Source organism: Urocitellus parryii, chromosome 13 (assembly GCF_045843805.1).
Source record: "Urocitellus parryii isolate mUroPar1 chromosome 13, mUroPar1.hap1, whole genome shotgun sequence".
NCBI lineage: Eukaryota > Metazoa > Chordata > Mammalia > Rodentia > Sciuridae > Urocitellus > Urocitellus parryii.
The window spans coordinates 49,269,411-49,279,092 of NC_135543.1; the positions used below are offsets into that span (position 1 = coordinate 49,269,411).

The following is a 9,682-nucleotide window of genomic DNA, read 5'->3' on the forward strand; positions in this document are numbered from 1 at the left end:
AGAGTTGGTTAGCCAGCCTGCCCAGGAGGGTGGGGAGTGGAACCAGTGACCAGCTCCACTTCAGATGCAGTCTCTTGATTCATTTTATAAAATCATAAGCCTGGGAAGAGAAAACCTGTGGTTAAACCATGTGTTTTATTTTGGATCCTGGATATGTGGGTACCATAGAAAGTAAGAAAAACATATTTGGTGAGAGACAATGAAGTGGTTGGGACCAACAAAGATGGCATGGGCCTTGCAGAAGGAGTTATCTGGGCAACATCTCTGGCCATAGCTGCTGTCTGGCTAGCAGAGGTTTGTGTGAAGTAAGGGGGGAGTGACCCTGAGCTAGAGCCTGGCCCTGTTTGGCCTTCACACCACCTCATGGTGGGACAGGTCCAGCCTGTGGTTTCCACAATGCCCCTGGATTCTCAGCACGGCCTGAGCAGGACCTGAAACCCCCTGTCAATGTCCAATCCCACGTAGGGTCTCAGCTACAATTTGTACCCTGGGCCTGCAGCAAGGAGCACTGGAACCCAGTCCCTGGGCCAAACTCTATGTTATGACATTTTCCCTCCCCTGCCAGGTCCCACTGATGAATGGCTCAAGCAACTGGAACTTGGATGGGGACAGACCTGGGGGCCTCATCCCCTCCAGGCAGATCATGGGGTTCCCCTGCCTGGCTCACCACCCCCAATTGTGATTCTGCCCATCCCCTTCTGGACCAACTTAGCCCATTCCACATCTGCTCATCATACACTACTTCTGGGCTCTGGTCATGTTGGCCTCCAAAACCTAGGAAATACCTGCTTCCTGAATGCTGTGCTCCAGTGCTTGAGCAGCACTCGGCCTCTTCGAGACTTCTGTCTACGCAGAGACTTCCGTCCAGAGGTGCCTGGAAGGGGCCAGGACCAGGAACTTACTGAAGCCTTTGCAGATGTGATGGGTGCCCTCTGGCACCCTAACTCCTGTGAAGCTGTGGATCCTACTGAATTCCAAGCTGTCTTCCAGAAATACGTTCCCTCCTTCTCTGGAAACAACCAGCAGGATGCCCACGAGTTCCTGAGACTCCTCATGGAGCGACTACACCTGGAACTCCACAGACCAGGTTGCCGGGCTCCACCAATCTTGGCCAATGATCCAGCTCCCTCTCCGTCTCTCAGAGGAGAGACTCTGCTCAAAGGACCGGAGTTAAGTGATGATGATCGAGCCGACCTCATGTGGAAGCATTACCTGGAACGAGAGGGTAGCCAGATGGTGGACCTGTTTGCGGGCCAGTTGAGAAGTTGTCGCATGTGCCAGGCCTGTGGGTCTCGCTCCATGACCTTTGAGGTTTTTTTTGATCTGTCCCTGCCCATCCCCCAGGACGGGTTTTCTGGGGAGAAGGTCTCTCTGTGGGATTGTTTCCACCTTTTCACCAAGGAAGAAGAGATAGAGTTGGAGAATGCCCCAGTGTGTGACCCATGTGGCCAGAAAACACAGAGTACCAAAAAGTTGACAATACAAAGATTCCCCTCCATCCTCGTTCTCCATTTGAACCGATTCTCCTCCTCCCAGGGCACCATCAATAAGATTTCAGTGGATGTCGACATCCCCCTGCAGCAGATGAGCCTCGAGGACTTCACCAGTGACAGAACTGTGAGCCCTGTTTACGAGCTTTATGCCCTGTGCAACCACTCAGGCAGTGTCCACTCTGGCCACTACACAGCCCTGTGCCGAAGCCAGACTGGCTGGCATGTCTATGATGACTCTTGTGTCTCCCCTATAAGTGAAAGTCAAGTGGCATCCAGTGAAGGCTACGTGCTGTTCTACCAACTAATGCAGGGGCCACCCCAGTGTTGGGACAGCCCCCTTAAGCCCTGCCGTCTGTGAAACCCTTAAAACACCCTGAAGTCCCAGGGTCCCCATTGACCTGAGCTATCTATTTTTCTGTATTTTTATTTGGGGAGCAGGGTGGAGTGGATGTGGTTCCCATTTTTATTTTTTGTACTAAAATGTACCTTTCCATCTGGAGGCTCCCTTTTCACCCAGCCCTGTGTACAGAGCTTCCCAGACTTCTGCCCATGGACAGCCCCTATAAACTCTGAAACTTAACTTTTTGTGAATAAATTAAGAAAAAAAAACATATTTGGGAACCCAAAGAACAATGTGAGGCTGTGCTGTATTTTCCCCATGTGAGGCTGGAGTGCCCATGAAGGCCCCATGAACTTGCTGTGTGTCTGCCTTTGTGTGCTGTTGCTGTTACTGGTCACTGATTTCCTGCTCCTGTTCTAGCAAATTCAGCTTACCTGGATTTGTGTGACAGCATCCCCAGCCAGCCTTTCTCCCAGTCACCCGGGGCCATGTGAGCAGGCATGTTTGGAGGGTTGGTGGGGGGGGGGTGGCATGGTGGGGCTGTGGCTTACCTGAGGGTCAGGAAGGCTGGACAGGAACCACAGCTGCTGTTGGCTGAAAGACCTCCCGAGGCTGGGTAACCTGGTCTGTGAAAGGGACAGTTGTGTCCCAGATCAGGTCTTCGTCTGGGATGGAGTAGAGCTCAGGCCAGCTGGAGGTCAGAGCATGGAGCTGAGACGCCTTGTCCTTCCCCGGCAGCTGGACTGAGGTCTTCAGTTCTTCTCAGGACCTGTGCCCCCCTCCACACACACACACACACACACACACACACACACACACAGGATCACCAGCCTGCACCCCGGAGACAGCAAGGACATGCTCATCCTTGCTGTGAGCCCCCTAGGGCCCAGTCCCGGTGGTTCTGCTCACTGGCCTTAGCCCAGGCTCCCCATCTACTTTGGGGTAGAGTCTGGCTGCAAGTCCTTCCTGAGCACAGAGCACCGTCATTAGCTGTGGAGATCTTTATTCCAGGATGAAAATGAGTTACTCAGAAAGGTATTTATCCTTTTCAGTTTTCTTAGTTGAGAATGGGGTAATGCTGACATTAATGAGATTTATTTCTCACCACTGAGTGAAAGAACTTTGTGCACTCTATTTAAGTTACAATAAATCATGACATTCTCCTCCGTAATAGGTGAATCAGGGTACAATGACTAGACCTGTGTGAGTGCTGGACACTGTGATCTCTCATCATTCTGATGTTTTTCTTTTCCCAAATTATTTATACATATCTACTGATCAAATACAGAATTGAGGGAGATCCCCAATATGGTTCCAGCATGTCTCTATGCATAAGTCCCCACACTTCTTCATCTATGTGCTACAAATTCTAGTCATTTTCTTCCCCTGCCATCTAAGCCCCAGATCCTCAATCCAGGAGTCAGCCTGGTCCCTCAATGTTCATTGTCCAAATTGATGGCCTGGAAACTCGGAATGAACTAAGTTGAGTAGATCATAAAGCTTACTTCTTTGCTGTACTATGTCTCAGGAATTGATCTTTTGTTTCCTGCTACCCATTGACTTGAAAATTATTGTTTCCTCTATCTCTCCATACTCTCATTTTAAGCAACAAGGTAAATCTAGTTTGTTACCGTATATTGGACATAATTTGAAGATAGGGTGAGTTTTTCACTGTCTCCATTGAAGATGGATTCAAGATTGTCAATTTTATAGACATCTTTTATAAGGAAACAATATAAAAAAATTATCATATCTAACACATATGACTGATGACTGAGATTATGTACAAATTATTTGACATGCACATGCTTCCGTCTCTCTAGGGTAAAGCTTCATTTGTGATACAAGAACTTAAATACTTCAGAGTAACATAAACTATGTATTTTTCATTTTTGCATCCCACACATGATTTTCCAAAGCACTTTGCTCATATTTGGTGCCAAATACTGTGTCCTTTACTCAAGTTTCTTTTCATACACATCATGTATTATAAAATTCTTCCTAACACTTTGATTTAAAAAATCAATAACAATATATTCAAACATTTCAAATTAGCCATATTTTTCATAGGTATTTTTAAATTAACAGTTTGAAATTTTAGCAAAAGTGAGGTGCTAAGCAACTCAGTGAGATCCTGTCTGTAAAGAAACTATAAAATAAGACTAGGGATGTAGCTCAGTGGTTGAGTGCCCTTGAGTTCAAACCCTTGTACCCCCCAAAAATGTAAAATGCTGTTTTCATATAAGTGGACTCTCCTAGTTCCAAAGCTTCAAAAATATTCAGGAGAGCATTTATTATCTAAATACTAAGTGATTTTCTATGATATACCTTATTTAATTTTAAAATATTTATTGAATTTCCTAAATAAATATTGCTCAACATTAATATAAAGTTAAAAAATGTAAAATCAAACAAGTGTTGATGATTTTAGTATTATATTTTCCTTGGCTCAATATTTTAAACATGCAATCCTTTCAACATTGTGTTAATATATTTTCTCTCAAGAATTTATGTATATTATGGATGTATAATTTTTTTTCTATTCAAAATTAGCCAGGTGTTTCTTCCTCTGTACAGTGGGATGATAGTACTGACGTCCTCATCATATGATTAGGAGTAAAAATTGAGAGAATTCCTGCCAAGCTACCAAGAAATGATAGTGATGGTGATGATGTTATCATTGTGGTTATTTTGATAACAATTGAGTATTATATTTGTGCGTGTGTGCGTGTGTGTGTGTGTTTGTGTGTTTGTGTGTGTGTTACTAGGACCATGAATATGCTAGGTGAGTACTATATTACTGGGCTAAGTCCCCAGTCTTTTTTTTTTTCTACATATTTTGAGATGGCCTTGCTAAGTTGCCTAGAATGGCCTCAAACTTGTTATCTTCTTGCCTCAGCCTCCTGCAGAGGTGGCATTATAGACATGCACCATCATGCCTGTTTGGTATTACAGCTTTTAAAAGTTTTCATTTGCTATCATGAACACTAGGTCAGAGATCTGACCTTGAAAATATGATTTTGGATGATTGTGTCATATCTATATTACATACTACAATTGAATCTTTTATTTTTTTAAATTTTTTAAGTTAAAAGTGAAAAAGGAATGTTGGGTTTTTCCATCCTCAGATGATTTGTAAATCAGAATAAAACATCGACATTTTTAAGGAACATAGTGATCCTTTACTGAACTACCTGCTCTTTTCTCTACACTGTCCTCCAGTTCCAAAGAAATACATGATTTCTATAATTTATTCTGAATTCTATTTGAAACTGCTAAGAACTATAATTGCTTTAAGTGATTAGCCACAAGCTATGAAAAGTTGTTAGTTTTTAAAGAGCAAGGATTATCCCTTAATATAGGTTATAATGAATAATGATTTAAACTATAAGGAAAATTTGCTTGTTGTCAGTCATCTAGAATTCCCCTCCTCTCCCTAATTTTTTATTACTCTGAAAAAGGCATGTTAAAGAGAACTTTTAGTTTTTAAATTGTTAGGATTTATGTAAATATCTATAAGTATTCTAAACCTGAAAATTTTCTTGACCAAAGAAGAAATACATTAAAAGTAGAGACGTCTGATTAAGGTTCATGACTGCATTCATTTAGAAAGTATGTGGAAGACAGGGAAAATGTTGGTATTCAATAATTAAAATACTGAATATGGCTTTTCTTTTCCGGAGAGGGGCACAGTCTTGTGCCACGCTCTTCTCACTGCTGATCCTTGGCTGGGTTTGGGAAGGGCCTGTGCATCTTTCCAGCTGGCAGGAGTCTGCGAAGGGACCTTGGATCGCAGGACTCAGGTCCTCCAGTGCCCCTGAGCCAGGTGGGTCTCCCAGGACCCTGCCCACTGCTGGTTTCCAGGTGGAAAAGGAACGGGGCCAGGGGCGGCCACTCTCCAAATCCTCTACCCTCCCCGTGCGCTGCCACCCCTGGTGCAGCCTGCGGGTCTGGAGCTGGAAGGCAGGGCCAAGTGAGGGCAGGGGCGGAAGGGGCGAGGTGAGCAGGAGCTCAAGGGCGGGGCCTGGGGGGGCGGTGTCTCTGGGCGGGCAGAAGCCTGGCTGCAGGAAGCAGTGCTGCCGCTGAGGCCTGTGCTGTTGGATCCACCCACCAGCAGACACGTGGAGAGAGACCTGAGGACCTGGTCAGGCTCTGGCCGGTGGCAGGGCGCCCTGTGGAAGGGGCAGCAAGGAGGCTTCTGGAGCCAGACCCAGGGAGGTGGGGAGGCTAGCGGCGGGCTCGAGGTGGACCCAGGCTGGAGAGCCGCACTTTCCATGGAGTACCTGGTGGAACGTAAACACTGTGTGACTGTGGGTTTGGCTGCAGCTGAGGCTTAATGAAGTCAGTTGCATCTTTTCATGGAGGCTGGTCTTCTGCATACCTATGGACATTTAAATTTCTTTTTGTTTTAATTAGCCATACATGACAATAGAATGCATTGATGCACTTTGATATATCCCGTGGGCATTTTTTCAACTCGACAAGACTGGCATTTAATTGGGGGTAGATCACATTCAGCCAAAAAAGGTCCTGGATTGCTGTTTATAATTCCCTGTGGAAATCGTCTAGGAGGTTTAGTGGTTTTTAGTGTGGCTCCATGTCTTCCGCGGACACATTATTCTTCTCTGGCTCTTGTACACCCATGGTATTGTGAAATTAACCTCCATTTGCAATTTATTTATTATTTAGATGACTGAAAGCCTTGCTAAGAGAATTATATTGTAATTAACAGAGAGACCCGACCAATCACAGCAGGGAGGTTTGTCCTGGCCAAATGAGACAAACACCATTTGCAACCTGCAAACTTGTAACAAGTTGAGCTCTTCCAGCACTTTGCATCTCTTTTGTGTCTGGAAGTGCTGACTAGTTCTATGCCCCTTCTACTCTTCTGTTCTTTTTTAAAAAAGACTTGTTGAATAAACTTTTTTTTTTAACTTGTGCAAGATGTATCATTTACCAGTGAAATTAGTATCTAATCTAAAAATTTATTAATTTAGATATAAGTGTATCTTTGATGTTTGAAATGAATTTGCATGCTTAAGAAATCTATTAATATTAGAAATAAAGCAAGAAGGGAAAAGTAGATCTGAAATAGTTAAGCTACAGAAATTTATGTTGAAACCAGTCTTTAGTTTTAAAGATCCTATTACTGACTTTGCTAAGTTTTATAACAAATGTCATGCTGGTCGCATTCACATTGCATGATTTATCATTTTACATATTTCTGTGCTTGGGATTGGACCCAGGGCTGTATGCATGCTAGGTAAAGTATCAATGAGCTATACTTCAGCTCCTAATATTAATTTTTAAAAGATTCTGTTCATTTCAGCTAACATTGTTTTATACATCAGTGGTAGTTTCCAGTATCTTATGTTATCCTTAGCCAGATGATAATATCACTGGGATCTGAGCCATTGTTGCTGTTGTAAACAAATTGAAAAACAAAAATGAGAATTCATTCTAATTCAAAGCCTACAGGGCTGTGGGGTGGAGCCAAAGTCTTAATTAACAACCTTATGACTGTAGGGAGGGAGTCAATTCCTGGGACAGGAAAACCCTGGAGGCAGGGCAGGTTCTTGGTAAGGATGGAGGGCTCTCTGGTGGGCTGCAGAGCACCTCGAACATGCCTTGGTCTGCTGCCTGGGTTCAGTAGGGCCGCGGTGCCTCATCTGCCCCCATTCCCAGCTGCCTCCACCACTGCGCATGGCCCTTGTCTATGCCCACGTGCTTTTGTTCTGCATGGACGCCAGACACTCCAGAGGCAGGTGCTCTCACTTCTTGGGGCTCACCAGGGCAGAAGTGGAACTGCCTCCCTGGGGCGAGAGAGCAGACAACATTCTGGCATCTCTTCCAAGGGTTTCGTTTCCACCTGGTTCCCTGCCTTCTACCAGAGCCCAGTACCACGTGGGCTCAGCCTCTTCCCCACAGACCAGTGGGCTTCATTCATGCCCTCTGGATGAGTGAGTATCTGGGCTCCACTTTGTGCTTTGAGAGTTGACTCTTTAGTCCTTCGAAGTCCTTCTAAAAGATCAGGGGTGGAAAAAATGCCTTGTGAGCTCTAAGATTGGCTAGTGCCAGGGAGGCTGGATAAATGCTAGCTGGGAATATTTTAGCTCCAGCCTCACAAAGATGCCTCTAACTGACACATTGTGTTAAAAGGGTTTGCCAGTAGAATTGCTTGCACTTCCCATCTCTAGAAGATTGGCAAGACCAAGCAGACATTTGTACTAGAACAAAGGAGTCTTCTCTGAACCACCTATCTATGCCAGCTCTAAGGCCAAGGAGAGGATAGTTTGCCCCAAGAAGAGTCCTTACAGTGTCAGGTGACAATTGTGGTTCTTTGTGTTTCTTCTTTGCAGAAACAAATCCTTCCTCAGCCTTTCACGGTTTAGGACATCTATGAGCACTGGGAACAGTAAGTCTGGTTGGGCTGAAGGGTTTTAATAGGGATACCTCAGAGCAATCTTCATGGAATAAACTAGATCACTAGTCTGGTGTGAAACAGCTCACTGGAGACTTGTTTCCTCCAGGAAGCCATGTCACATCACATGTGTGGGTGTCTGGCAGTGGGGGGGGGGCATTAAGGGGTTCAATCATTGAAGAATAAAAATGTCTCACAAGCTTGTTAAAGACCAACTGAGAACTGTAAAAGCACTTTACAAAAGCAGTGAGAATGCTGAATACAAAATTTCATCTACACTGTGTTCTCATCACTGATCTGACTCTCATCTTCCAGAAATGTCATGCCATCCAGTTGGTATAGGCATTTCTTCTTGTCCTACAGAACCACAGAGCTCAGCCAGAAGCTGAAGTCAGAGAAGGCTCCAGCCCTGAAAGCCAAGAAAAGCTAAGGGTTTTACATCACCATTGGTTCAGAGAGCATGGAGGAGGAGGAGGAGGAGGAGGAGGAGGAGGAGGAGGAGGACGACCCCTCCTCCTCCTCCTGCATGTGGGTTGTTGCTAGGGGACTTAGGCCACCCAGTTTGGCCCCCATCCTTGGTGCTAGTGGGGATCCAGCTGGTTCTAAGTAGTGCCTGCATGAACCAGCACCTGTCAGAGACAGTTCATTGCTACTGTTCCTTAATGTTACTGATCACTCATGGTTATGTTCAAGACCAAATGAGAACTATAAAAGCACTTTAATAAAGGATTGAAAATGCAGAATACAAAATTATATTCTGCACCATTGGGAAGGCCGGTGGGATAGTGGATTTTTGGGGTGGGAAACCCTCCTAGGTTCTCCCCTAGTGGGAGTCCTGGGAAGACCAAACCTTTTAATGGGAGAGATTTAAAAGCCATAACAGATCTGATGAGCCTTTTAGCTATGGCAAATAACTAGGGATGCAGGGGTAAACCCCCCAAACCAGGTGGGTCCATGTAGCATATCAGCTGCCCTTCAGAAGTACCCAGAAACTGCATTTTTTTTTTTTTTTACAAATCTTGATGGGGTGGAAAGAAGACCACATTGTCAGAAGTGCTGTGGAAACACTATAGAAGGCTTCTCTCAGACCTGTCTTCTGTGTGGACCTGGGGGGTTTCTCAGGAGTACTGATCTCCACCCTCATTATGGAATTTGCACACTGGTTTGAAGGGCTGTGCAAGGCACTGATTTCTGAGCATTAGCACAGTGATTCTATACATGCCACTGTTTTCCCTTCTCCTGACTTCAAGTCTCCCTGAGCTTTCACAGCAGCAGCCATGACTCTCCAGAGCAATGGCCATGTCTCCTGGGCATGGTGTTACCATTTTTTTTTTTGCTTAAATAAAAGACAGTTTCCTAATTTTTTCACCTTCTTGAATTCTTTAATACAATTTTTTTTTATTTCAAAAGAAAGGCAGGATTCATTAT

General features: G+C 44.7%; 1 pseudogene; it reads left to right on the forward strand.

Moving 5' to 3' along the window:
• The first annotated feature begins 396 nt into the window (after positions 1 to 396).
• Positions 397 to 1,851, forward strand: LOC144249963 (ubiquitin carboxyl-terminal hydrolase 21 pseudogene; annotated as a pseudogene).
• Positions 1,852 to 9,682: the final 7,831 nt, after the last annotated feature.